The sequence below is a fragment of the Pogona vitticeps genome, chromosome 3, assembly GCF_051106095.1.
Source record: "Pogona vitticeps strain Pit_001003342236 chromosome 3, PviZW2.1, whole genome shotgun sequence".
Classification (NCBI taxonomy): Eukaryota; Metazoa; Chordata; class Lepidosauria; order Squamata; family Agamidae; genus Pogona; species Pogona vitticeps.
In genome coordinates, this window is record NC_135785.1 from 114,299,102 (window position 1) to 114,311,790 (window position 12,689).

The 12,689-nt window shown below is 43.3% G+C and overlaps 1 protein-coding gene across 11 annotated transcripts in view; it reads right to left on the bottom strand.

Annotated features, from left to right (window-relative positions):
- Positions 1-12,689, bottom strand: part of ADK (adenosine kinase) — a 375,585-nt gene that overhangs the window by 117,724 nt on the left and 245,172 nt on the right. The gene's annotated exons all lie outside the window — the stretch shown is intronic.

The window sequence follows — 12,689 nt, forward strand, 5'->3', positions numbered from 1 at the left end:
TTTGGTTTCTTTCTTGATGGTGGCCAATTTTAGCTATGCCCAATTTAAATTATTATCATGTTTTCCATTAATATTTCTCAAACATTGCCCACACAGTGGTTTATTTTTCCAGCTCTTTTATCTCTAAATTGCTGTTTCTTATATTCAACCTTCATTTCTGTTGTTTTAAGATGTTTTAATTTTATCGCTTTAAGTAATTTTTCTCTGCTTCTTTTAATATAATCATGTAGGTCTTTTTCTTCTTCCACCACTACCTGTTGTATTTGTAGTAATCCAGAACCTCCAATTTTCCACAGCACATATAGTCTGTCCACATAAATTTTCAGATGTAATGATGTAGACAGTGTTTTAAAGCCTCCACTATATCCCTAGTAACAGAAAATGGAAATGAGAGGTAGAACTAGTAGTATTAGTGTGTTAATTCCATTCCATTTCATACTTCAGAATGTCTCCACCCAGAAATTTCATTAGATTTAAAAAACTACAGGAAATAAAAATAAGCATATTGCAAACCATAGACCAAATGTCATGAGATGCAACACTACTCTCTCAACAGCATTTTAAGGAATCAACCCTCTCTCTGGAAATGATGAAAGCCAACAAAGTATTTCCCAGTTCCACCCCTGCAAATCAATCTAAACAGAAGCTATAGTAAATGGATTTACCTGAAACACCTAAGAGAATCAACAGGATCACATTTCAGAAGGCTGTGCAGGGATTAATTTGGCCATCCCACCACAGTATTTGAGTCTGATATTTTAAGAAAAAACAATTAAACTTTCTGAGTTAAAAAGAAGAAAATTACTTCCTTACACAGCCAACAGAATAAACTATTAAAGGTCTTTTCCATAAAGTATCAATTTCCGGTTCCAAATGACTTATACGTCTTTACTATAGTGAAAGGATAGAGGTGCCATATCAGGAACATTAAAAAAGGTATTTTCCAAGGTTTTCCCCCCGAGTTGTACAATCATCTGAATTACTAACTTGTGAGAAATAGAATACCCTGCAGAATGTCTAGAATGATGATACAAATCAATGAACATCTGATGTAAAATCTATCCTGGACAATGTAAAACAGAAACAGGATTAACATACAAAATAATGCTGGGATAGTAGGATGCTGCCACCACTATCCCAACAACACTCAGGGTGGTGTTTACCTCAGTGAGATACCTCAGGTCATTTACCTTATCAGCTAAAGTGAACAGACAAATATAAAATTTCTGGGCATAAAGTTTGTCACAGAGGTAGAAAAATAAATGGCTAAAAGGAAAAAAAATAGTTTATTTCTGGCTCTTTGAGCAGTTCAATTAAGGTTATACCTTTTGCCAGTTTTACAGAACCATTTCCCCAAAGGTAGTACAAACCAGTGGTTCTCAAACTGAGCTCCCCAGATGTTCTTGGACTGCAATTCCCAGAAGCCTTCACCACTTGCTGTGCTGGCCAAGATTTCTGGGAGTTGCAATCCAAGGACATCTGGGGACCCCAGTTTGAGAATCACTACTATAAATGATATAAACTAAATATTCTTTTTCTTTGAAGTGCTACTGCTCAGTAAAATATCTCACAAATCGCTCTCTCTCTCTAATATGACATCTGATATAGCCAATGTTTTTAAATTTTAAATTAAGTATTTGAAAATTATCTGAAATATGAAGAACGAAAAATCAACCTGTTTCTCACAGAGCATTCACTGGAAAACCTCTTTACCATTAAAAAAAAACTTTCCTACATGCACTACTCTCTCTGTAGAACTGAGAAATTGTATTTTTTGCTATGGGACAACTGGATTTTAAAACAGGAAGGGATCATTCCTACCCTACCAAAACAATTTATGATGTAAGTGGTTAAAAGCAGCATTAAACATCATACACATCTGGGCTGTAGTTTTCCCCTTCATTCAACATATTAGGTAAACTACTCAAATATCAATTACAAGAATTTATATAGGAGCAATTAAGGTAACACTGCAAAATGGGAACATTAATTGAAACACATGAAATGTGCTACTTTATATATAAAATGATTAACTCCAGAATGCCTATGATAATTCCCAGTAACATTGAGCTTCATCAGTGGTGGCTGAAAAGCTGAGACATGATTTAAAAGCATTTCTTATTACTAAAGCTATTGGAGAAAGAAGAGAAGGGGGAATAGGGAGGAGAAAGCTGAAATAGCCCAGGGCTGCTTCAGAATCCTTCCCAGATCACAGCTTTACAACATGTTGCTGACACTGTGAACTTCTCTGGTGCTAGGAGTAGCTAAATTTTCAGCCAATGTCCATTCAATAGATATTAATGCAGTATGAAAAAAGATTATTCTTCTAATTTACCAGTAATGGTGATGATTCCACAGCCTTTTAATAGTTGAAAATTTAATGCCCACCCAAATAATAGAAACAATGGATCTAAAGTACGCAAACAATTCATTTCAGTCAGGCTTCAGGCCGCGCCATGGTACTGAGACGGCATTGGTCGCCCTGTATGATGACCTGTTGAGGGAGGCTGACAGGGGCAAAACGTCTCTGTTGGTCCTCCTTGACATCTCGGCGGCGTTTGATACCGTCGACCACGGTATCCTCCTGGGGAGGCTCTCCGAGTTGGGAATTGGTGGCTCGGTGCTTGACTGGCTCCATTCCTTCTTGGAGGACCGGCCCCAGAGAGTACAGCTTGGGAAGAATGTGTCGGCCCCGTGGAGCCCCAATTGTGGGGTCCCACAGGGATCGATTATCTCCCCAATGCTGTTTAACATCTACATGAGGCCGCTGGGCGGGGTCATCAGGGGGTGTGGAGCATCGTGTCATCAGTATGCGAATGACACTCAGCTCTACATCTCCTTTTCACCAACTGCAGGTGATGCTGTCCTGTACCTTCAGCGCTGCCTGGGGACCGTACTGAAATGGATGCAGGAAAATGGGCTGAGACTGAACCTGAACAAGACGGAAGTTCTGAGGGTGGGGGCCCCCGTGTCTAGTGGCCTGGGTGACTCTCTCTCATTCGGGGGGGTGACCCTGGCCGCAAAGAGCAGGGTCCGCAGCTTGGGTGTGCATTTGGACCCGACACTCAACATGGAAACACAGGTGGCGTCAGAAGTTCGCACCACCTATTTCCACCTTTGGCATATAGCCCGGCTGCGGCCCTACCTTGACACGGGGGCGCTCACTACTTTGGTGCATGCACTCGTAATCTCTAGATTAGACCACTGCAACATGCTCTATGTGGGGCTGCCTGTGAAGTTGATGCGGAAACTTCAAATGGTGCAGAATGCAGCAGCCAGACTCCTTATTGGAGTGAGAAAACACCAGGCTGCACTGGCTGCCCATTCGTTTCCGCATTGATTTCAAAGTTTTAATGCTTACCTATAAGGCCCTCAACGGTTTGGGACCTTGATACTTGGCAGAACGCCTTCTCCCACCAAGATCTACCCGGATCACCCGTGCGAGCCAGGAGGTGAGGTTGAGGAGCCTGACGCCGAGGGAGGCCCGGAAGGAGAAGACACGAAACCGGGCCTTCTCGGCGGTGGCTCCTCGACTTTGGAACAACCTCCCTCTGGTGATTCGCAAGGCCCCTACGCTGGGCACATTTAAAACCCAACTAAAAACATGGATGTTTACTCAGGCCTTCCCTCCTGCCAGCACTTAACTCTTTCTTTGCTATCTATTGTTTATTATATTTTTCACTGTTTTATTATTGATTATGTTATGGTTTTGTATTTTAATGAGTATATGTCTGTTCGTAGCCACCCAGAGTGGTAGAATATACCAGATGGGCGGGATATAAATCAAATAAACAAACAAACAAACAAACAAACAAACAAACAAGGTTTTTGTTTTAAATCCAATGCTTATTTTTCTCCACTAAAGAGCCTTGAATGCTGCCCCACTCCCCTTGGTGCAGGTTACTGCAATATATAGCTGTTTTATTATAGTCATTATTTAGGGGAGAAAGCTGTTTCTTTGAGAACTTGACTAATTGATTGGACGGAGTTTTGCAGTTCAGTTACAGCAAAATATTTTAAATGCTATTGATGAACTACTTCTCCTTCTTTACTCAAACAGAAATACCACAGTACAAGAAATAATTATCAGATAGTTGTTGTGGGTTTTCAGGCTGTTTGGCCATATTCTGAAGGTTGTTCTTCCTAACGTTTCATCAGTCTCTGTGGCCAGCATCTTCAGAGGACAGAAGTCAGAACTCTGTCTATGCTCTGATGCAATTTGTTTCGATAGCTGATTATTTATAGCTGTGGGATCATATTTTGTCCTTTTCAGGAGATGAGTGATTATGGTGATCAGCGCATTTTTTGTTGTGGGTCTTTTTGTTGCGATAAGGGGGAGAGATTATCTGTCACTGTGATTGATGGGTGTCGTTAGCTGGTCTTTTGTGTGCAGTAATCACCGGTCCTTGTGGCTGGGTAAAGTTTGTTGACCTTTTGCAGGCTGCATTTTTCAGTGTTGGGAGCCAAGCTTTGACATCTTCTGGAAAGATCCTTTATCAGACACTCTGATACTCATCCAGCAGATCTTTCTAGAAGACATCAAGGCCCTCTTCCAACACTGCCTAACGACCAGCTACTTTCAGTGGGACAATGAGTTCTATGAACAGACAGATGGAGTGGCCATGGGGAGCCCCCTCAGCCTGGTTGCAGCAAACTTCTACATGGAACATTTTGAAAAACAGGCCTTGGCTTCGGCACCCTTTGCACCCACAATCTGGTTCTAATATGCAGATGACACCTTCACAATTTGGAACCATGGTAAAGAAAAACTGGAAGAATTTCTAGACCACCTCAACAACATCCACCCAAATATACAATTCACCTTGAAAAACAAAATAGAGGGCCAACTCCCGTTCTTAGATGTCATGGCCATATGCAAAACTGACAGTTTGAGATCACATGAAGCCATGCGTTCAAAGGGGTGACGAGTGAGGCAATGTAGCACAGTCTGTAATGGCCACTGTGGTACTGGTTTCTTCAAAGGTGGTCTCATAGTGGACAGACCCTTAAAAAAGGCTTTTAAAGTTAGGTGTGAAAACAACTGGGATGACTCAGAGCCAGGAGGTTGGAAAGCGACAATGGCCGATGTATAAACTTTCAATGTAGATTTGGACAGTCCGAAATCAAAGAGATGTCGAAGATAAAGGAGAAGGGTAGACAAGGCTGCAGGTGAAGGTTGTAACTTGCACTCCTCAGGAAACTTTAGAAAGCTTTGCCACTTGTATTTGTAAAGTAATTTGGTGGCCGGTTTTCTTGCCCTGTCAATGGCCTCAATCAATGATGGGAAATCCTGCACGCCGTCAAGTGGAGTGCTTCCAAGTCCGGGTGAAGGATGTTCCCTTCGTTCTGAGGGATCAAATTTGGTAGAAGTGGTAAGGTTATCTTGTCTACCGCAGTCCGAAGAAGCATGGAGAACCACGGTCAACGCGGCCACCAAGGAGCAATGAAGATTGCTTCCGCCTTCATCTGAAGAGCTCTGACGAGGGCTCTTTGAAGAATATGTATCGGTGGGTAGAGATAGAGAAGTCCCTTGTTCCACGGGATCATAAATGCATCCCCTAATGACCCATCTCCCTTCCCTGCATGGGAGGCATATTTCTCGCATTTCCTGTTGGTCATTGTTGCGAACATGTCTATGATTGGTCGACCCCACCTGTGGCAGAGAGTGAGAAACACCTCTTGATCTAGCTCCCACTCGTGAGATTGGAACGAGCGGCGACTCAGCTCGTCTGCCAACTGGTTGTCTGACGTGGAGACATGAATGTGTTGTTGGTAGCACCACTCCCATAGATGGACAGCCAGAAACAGTAGGGACCTCGATTGTGTTCCCCCATGCTTGTTCACATAGAACATGGTGGTAGTGTTGTCTGTGACCACTTGTATTGCTCTGCCTTTCACAAGGGGGAGAAATGCTCTGAGTGCCTTTATGTCCACAATCAACTCCAGGTGATTGATGTGGAGCGAGGCTTCTTGAGGGGATCAAAGTGCATGAATTTGATGGTCCTTGCAGTGGGCTCCCCAGTCCAGGGGGCTGGCGTCTGTTGTTACTTGACGTTTGAGTTGTAGGGGTCGAAAAGGCTGTCCTATCAGCAGATGTGGTAGGAACGTCCACCACTGAAGTTGATCTGCTAACTCTGGTGTGACCTTGAGTCGTTTGTGATGACTGTCTGCCATAGGATTGAACAGAGTCAGTAGCCAGGATTGGAGTGAGCACATCTTGAGGTGTGCATGAGGCAGGGCACAAGTTGTCGATGCCATGAGGCCTAGTAGGTGTTGCGCAAGCTTGGCTGATATTCTGCCCCGGGGTCTGAACTTCCGCACTGTCTTCCTGATTTGAATGCGTTCTGGAGGTAGAAACATGCGTGCATGCACAGAATCCAGATGTGCCCCTATATAATCCATCACTTGTGAGGGTTCCAAGTGGGACTTTTCGTAGTTGATGGGAAGACCCAACGCTTGCAGAGTATGAAGAACTTGGTGAATGTCCTTGACTGCTTCTGCCTTGGATCTGGACACAATCAACCAGTCGTCGATGTAGGGGTAAATTTGAATTCCCTGGAGACGCAGGTAAGCTGCCACCGGAGCCATGCACTTGGTGAAGGTCCTCGGTGCAGTGGAGAGGCCGAATGGAAGGGCCACATACTGATATATGGTGTCCATGAAAATTAGGTGTAAGTATTTCCTGTATTTCCGATGAATGGTGACGTGGAAATATGCATCCTTGAGATCCACAACCACAAACCAATCTCCTTTCTTCAGCAGGTGAATGATTCCCTCTAGGGTGACCATCCTGAAGCGGTGTGGTCTGAGGTAAGAATTCAGGTCCCTCAGGTCCAGAATTGGTCTTAGGCCGCCGTCCTTCTTGGGTACTGTAAAGTACCAGGAGTAGAATCTGTTTAGGATGTCTCAATGTGGTACCTTCTGGATAGCTTGTTTCGCTAGAAGGGTGAGAATCTCTTTTTCTAGGATGGGATCAAACGATGTAGGCTTGACCCATCCAGGAGGAGGCAATTCTATAAACTCCAGCCGGTAGCCTGAGCTTATAATGTTTAAGACCCAGGAGTCTTGTGCTATCGTGAACCAATTCTGAAGATAAGGAGACAGGCGGGTTGTGTGATGAGTGTCCGGGATGGTTCTGGGGAAGTCAAAGATATTGTTTGGACTTTTGACCAGATGGTTTGTAAGACTGTCGTTTATTAGACTGGGGTTTAAAACTGGATGTGGACGATGAAGCTTGGGATGAACGTGCAGGAACCTGGGTGCGGAAGGACCAATAGGCCGAAGAGGTGGATTGCTGATATGTCTGTTGTGGAAACCTAGGGTGCCATTGAAACTTTGTGGCTCTAGGTTGTTGCTGTATAGAGTAAGACTTTGCTGTCTTTTTGCGCTTATGCAGGTTTTCTAGATTCTCATCAGTTTTCTCACTGAAGAGGCCAGAAGCATTGAATGGTAAATTTTTAATTCTGGCTTTAATATCGTCCACTATGTTGGCTGATCGAAGCCAAGCATGTCTTCTTAAGGTGATAATAGAAGCAAGGTTTCTGGCAGTGGCATCTGCAACATGTCGAGAAGCCAAGCGTTGATGTTTGGACATGGTTAGTGCCTCAGCATGTGTGTTAAGACACATTTGCCTGATGTCTTCTGGTGCAACTTGCAGGGCCGGCAGTACTCTTGCCCAAAGCTGTTTTTGATATGCACCCATGGCAACTAAATGAGAGCCCTTAAGGCAAATGTGGTCATGGTATACAGTCTTCGGCCCAGGACTTCTAGTTCCCTACCTTCTTTATTGGTAGGAGTCGGATGACCCTTAGTAGGAATCCTGGATGTACTAGACTCAACTACCAGGGAGTTAGCCGCAGGGTGTTTCAATAAGAAGGTTTTGGGACCATGAACACGGTACAAGTTTTCTATTCTGTGTGACATGGATGTGGAATTCCCAGGGTGCTCCCAATATTCCATAATGAGGTCTAGAAGTTCAGGCACATATGACAGACTGACAGGGTGAGACCTCTCTCTCCTTGTTAATGTCCCCAAAAATCAGGTCGTCTTCATGTGCCAGTAATTTCTCTATCTCTAGCCTTAACGTGGTAGCCATCCTAGAAACCATCTGGGAATAGGATGAGAAATCCTCAGATGGGGAAGACGGGGGAATGTCAGCAGCATCCGACCCCAATGGTTCTCCTGGAAGAGGAGTCTCCAAGGAGGCTTCAGAAGTGACTTCCTCCTCCTGGTCAGAGGAGCTTTGGAAGGCTTGACTTTCCTCATCAGATGAGTGAAGGATGCTGGGATGCTGATTCTTATCCTTGCCCACAGCAGATTTGTGAGGCATGGGAGGATGAGTGGGTTGAGGCTCTATAGGTTGAGCATAAGGCTTTTGGGCTGTCGATGTGGAGGCCCCCTTATCAGTCGACGTCAACGGTGTATGCTTGTCGACACCGGAGTCCTTTCGGTGTTGATGTTTCTTTGGAGGTGAAACGGAGGAGGAGGAGGTGTAGCGCGTCCTCTTCCTCTGTCTTCTACGGTCTCTCGAGGTCGAGGAGGACTCGGATGAATAATCCCTCCTTCGGTGTTGGTGGTGTGAGCTCCTCCTGTCGACACTGTCGTCGGAGTTGGAAGAAGAATAGTCCCGACGCCAATGCTTCTTACACCTTTCGACACCGGAACCGTGTTTGCGTTTGCGATGGCGTCGAAGCTTTTTCGGTGGAAGTTCCTCATCCTGATCCGACACTGGGCGTCGAGGAAAGAGAACTTCCATAGGCTTCTCAGGTCTCCGTGGTGGAGTTGGTGGAGACTTGGAGCCAAGAGACCCTGGTGCCGAGGATTGGGATCTAGATGCCCGCCTGGTTGAAACAGGGCTACGAGGGGCACTGGCTATGCCAGCAACAGCTTGCACAAGCTGGCTAGCGGTAGGTGACCTCTCGGTGTCGAGAGGAGGCTCCTGTTGAGGGGGCAGGGAAGCGCCCATCTCCGACAACGAATCCCGGTCCCGAGATGAATCCTCAAGTATAGGTGAGGGAAGAGCCGTCGAGATTGGAGGAACGACCAAGGTAAGCTCCTTAGACTTCGATTTAGGTTTAACCGGTGGCTTCTTTTGTTTCAGCTGTTGCGACGTCATGGAGTTGGCAGACGTCGAAGGGACCGAAGTACCGGTAAGAGATGTCTTAGATGAAGATTTCTTCTTAGGCTTCTCTTTAGGCTTTTCTTTAGATAGTTCCGGAGTGGGTGAAGAAACCACTCTAACTTCTGAACGGACGGTGGATGTGGATTGAACGGACTCCATGTTCGATGGTTGCGAGGCAAATAAGGTCTGCTTCCACAGAGAGTATTTGAGGCGCTGTTGACGAGCCTTGAGGGTAGCTTTAGTGAATTCTTTACAATGCTTGCAGTCGGTCGTTAAATACGTCTCTCCCAAACAGAAGACACAAAGGGAACGTCCGTCTTAGAAGGGAAGCTTCCTCGAACAAGAAGAGCAGAGTCTAAAGGGCCCTCTTTTCGGAGACGGCTTCTTCCTATGTGGCATAGGCTGATTGAAGCGGGAAAAAGCAATAATGGAAAGAATCCGGCACGCGCGTGGCGCCTCAGCGGGTGCTAAATAGGTAAATTAGGTAATTAAAGGTACTTGTGGGATTGCCAGAGGCAGCAGAGAAACAAGAAACACTCCGTGGTCAGGGTAACAGAGAGAAGCAGGTCGAAAGAACAATTCCAGGTCAAAACACGAAGGAAAAGACGCAATTTAAACGCAGCTTTAACCGAGAGGTTCCAACTCTGTGGGCGGAAAAATGGAACTGAGCTGTTGGCGGGTGGAGCATGCGCTGTACAGGACAACCTAAAACTTTGTTACTTTTCTCTTTAGCTCTAGAAGATTCCGAGAGGCCAGCGCAGGCGCTGTCTTTACCCACTGGTGTGGATTCATAGTGACCACGTTGAAGAACACACAATTACTTGCCCTATGGCTCTGTTAACACTACTAAGTATCTAAACAGGTACACTCTTATATGTTTGTACTGTTTTCATACAGTAATAAACATTTTATCTGAGTCACTATAATTGCAGATTTAAATAATCTCCAAGCTACTTGAAGAAATCTGACCTTTCTGATTCTCATTTTCAACTTCCGTCTAATTTCTCTCCTCCTTTATGAGACATTTCTCCTTGAAAAATTAAATGAGACAGTTTTGTACTTTCTAGGCAATTTTCCACCCAGATATAAAAATAACTAATAAATAATCTTAGAACTGCAGAGTTGGAAGGGACCCTATGGATCATCAAGTCCGGTCCCTGTTAGGAAGGCACTGTGGGGAATTGAACTCTCAACCTCTGACTCTACAGCCAGATGCCTAAACCACTGAGCTATGCATGATGGATTTGATATTTATTTATTTATTTATTTATTTATTTATTTATTTATTTATTTATTTATTTATTTATTTATTTATTTATTTATTTATTTATTTATTTATTTATTTGATTCTTATCTTGGTTGTATCTCAAGGCACTGGTTGTATCTCAAAGCATTAGTTCCCAGAGGAACTAATGCAGAAGCGGTTAATCCATCCACTAGGAGGAGACTTTTTTTTAACCTAAGATGATGTTGTCTAAGGTTAAAAAAGGGTAGGAAAGGAGGGAGGGAGCCTTTTTTCCCGTCGTATTTCAAAGCGCTGGTCGCAAGTCAAAGCAAAATTTTGCGACCGGTGCTGGTCGTAACTCAAATTGGTCGCAAGTCAAGAGGTTTGTAAGTTGAGGCACCACTGTTTAATATGCAATTCCTGGTGCCATACAGTACACCAAGCTACAGATGACGGCATTAATACAACCAAGTCTAGTCTACAGCAAGGTCCACTGGTCCTTCTGCCCCAGTCCAGCCATGCCACAAATTCTTCCCTGCCTGTGCCACAAGATGGACATCCACGTCTAGAGAATAATGATTCACCTTCTGATCCTCATACTCCTTTCTGATTACAGAATTGTCACATTTTACTCATTGGACACACTTTGGCATTTTGGTGTAATCATTAAAGCTTCTGTAACATAAACAGCTGGGATTAGTATTGAAAGTGTCCTTGGACTGTGAAATGTATATAAGGTGAACCATTTTACAAATGAATTACGAAGTAACCTGTAACAAAGCAGGAGGAGATAATTGACCTTATCTGAGTGTTAAGTATCCTGAGGCAAAGTTGAGTGTGCTTAAATCCTGGCAGTTTAATTATCCAGTGATTACAGTAGGCTTGGAAGGTACTATGACTAAGAACCATTTGCAGAATGACACTTATTAAAAAAACTAAATGTAATAATTTAAAAAAATGACAATAATCATGTTCTCCAATCATGTATTGCTACATAATGACCAGAGACTGTCTCTAAGTGGTTAGCAATAATAATTACTTTTATAGCAAGTGTCCCATGTTAAATTCATTATATGAAGTCTAGTCAATGAGCTAAGGCAAGATATTTTTACTAAGTCCAAAGAAAACTCAAGAAACTTATCAAAGCATGAGCTGAAATGTTCTGATAATTCCACAGGGCTGCTGTAGTCATGTAGAATCATGTACATAGATAAGAAAAAGGGTATTTTACATTCTAATTAATCATAATGGCTATTGTGAAACAGTTTGATATGTTATAGAAAAAACATGACTTGTAATTGTTTTAAGTTTATAGATGGTAATACTTTTCGAGCAGACTATATTGAACTGTATTTCTATGCACTACTCTCCAGCAGGTGTACTCTGAGACACTAGAAAGGATAGGACAGTATATAAATCTCCATCCACTAAAGTGATCAGAAACTACATTGGCATATGTGTCACTTTCCTCATATCTCGTTGTGTATAGTTTAATAATGCAGACACTCATCATACAGCTGAATTCAGCCCAGCTGCCATGTTTGCAGTTGTGAAACAAACCATAAATTGAGATAAAAGCCACAGATTTGCAGAGGGCATAATGGGCAGGATGGAAGTAAAATGATAGGCATAATTTCTGGTTCTGTTTATCTAACACATTCTGTGTGAACTACAGTTTGGATAAGATGTTTCTAACAATACAGGAGCCTTGGCACTGCTCCTTCATTTTGCACGAGTGAGGGACAGGATGGAGTTTTTAACATAAGCCGACTTGTCTGTTGAATCACTGGCCAAAAGCTTAGGACAGCCTTGCAATTACATCTACCAGAAATTACTAACCCATAAACATGTTTTTTACCTTACCAGTCAATACATACCTATAGCACTAATTTGCCAATTAGCAAACAAGAACTATCAGCTTCCACATTTGGTTACCTGGACATAATTCTTATTCTTCCAGAACAATCACTTGCTTACAAAACTTATTTCCTGCCCTTTGCAGTGTATTTTATGTCTTTCATAGGTAAAGTACAGTGGTGCCTCACAAGACAATTTTAATTCGTTCCATGGAAATTGCTGTCTTGTGAAAACATCGTCTTGTGAAACCCAGTTCCCCATTGGAATGCATTGAAATTCATTTAATACGTTCCAATTGGGGGAAAAATCACTGTCTTGCGAAAATTGTCCATAGAAAACATTGTCTTGCTAAACACAGTTCCCCATACCATATTGGGGAAAAGCAATCCCCTCACCTGCATTGCCTTTGGAAATTCAATGGGTCTCAGATAGCCTTCTCCCTTTGTCTCTCCAGCAACAAAGAAAGAGGGTAAAAGGAGTCAAACC